This window comes from Macaca nemestrina, chromosome 8, assembly GCF_043159975.1.
Source record: "Macaca nemestrina isolate mMacNem1 chromosome 8, mMacNem.hap1, whole genome shotgun sequence".
NCBI lineage: Eukaryota > Metazoa > Chordata > Mammalia > Primates > Cercopithecidae > Macaca > Macaca nemestrina.
Window position 1 is genome coordinate 91,049,749 of NC_092132.1, and position 903 is coordinate 91,050,651.

Sequence of the window (903 nt, forward strand, 5' to 3'; positions counted from 1 at the left end):
CCAAGCATATAGCTAGTCAGTGAGTTCCCACTCGTACTGTGAAATTTTGGAATCTCTGTTCTTAACCTCCAGCCAGTCAAGTACCTGACACAGATGAGAGACCAGCACTCCTGGGTAAAAGTCTAAACACCACCTTTGACTCCAGAGTCTTTGGGGAGAGATAAAATTGTTCATTGCTCCCCAGTGAAAGGCAACTGAATTTATTAACTCTATTAAAGACAATTTCTAAGTGAGATTGTCTGTTCACTCGTTGTCTATCACATTCCAAATATGTTGGGTTTTTTGTTGTTGTTTTATTTTTTTTTCGCACTAAACATGTTTCCTGCATGATTTATCTCACCAGTCATCATCCACAGGACTCAGGGAAGCAACAGGAATATGTAGGCACGAGACCCAGCTTCATCTTCAACATTGTGGAAAGGGGCTGTACTGTACATGGACCAAATGTCTATGCTCCCCAACACCAATTCCACGGAGCCTGGGGAGAGTGACCTCCCAGGCTATCCATGTTGGAATTTTATTTATTCTTGAAAGTTCTTGCAAGGTTTGTGTTCTAAACTTCACACTTATTACTGAGCGTGTCCCTCTTTTATTACTAGAGATTTCCCAAAGTGGATAAATGCAGTCAGCGGTCCAAATTCCTGGAGACTGGTGGGCTCTGACTGGAAGGAAGTGACATAAAATGGTGAGACCAGGCCTCGTAATCAGACAGTCCTGGGTTTGCCTCTTGACTCTGCCACTTGCATTTTATGCTGTGTGAACTTAAGTTACTTACTTAACCTTTCTGAGTTGGTTTCCTGAGTCTCCATGTTACCAATCCAATTTTCTGTCTCTTGATGTTTTCACTGAATATTTTATGGGCATTAATTGCCAAATTTGGTGTCTGCCTCCCTAGTCTCCATC

At 42.2% G+C, this 903-nt stretch overlaps 1 non-coding gene across 1 annotated transcript; it reads right to left on the bottom strand.

The window, feature by feature from the left end:
- Nucleotides 1–313: 313 nt before the first annotated feature.
- On the bottom strand, nucleotides 314–513 carry LOC112426741 (small nucleolar RNA SNORA73 family). The gene has a single exon (XR_003018144.2). It is a non-coding gene; the product is annotated as a small nucleolar RNA SNORA73 family (small nucleolar RNA).
- Between the last annotated feature and the right edge of the window lie 390 nt (nucleotides 514–903).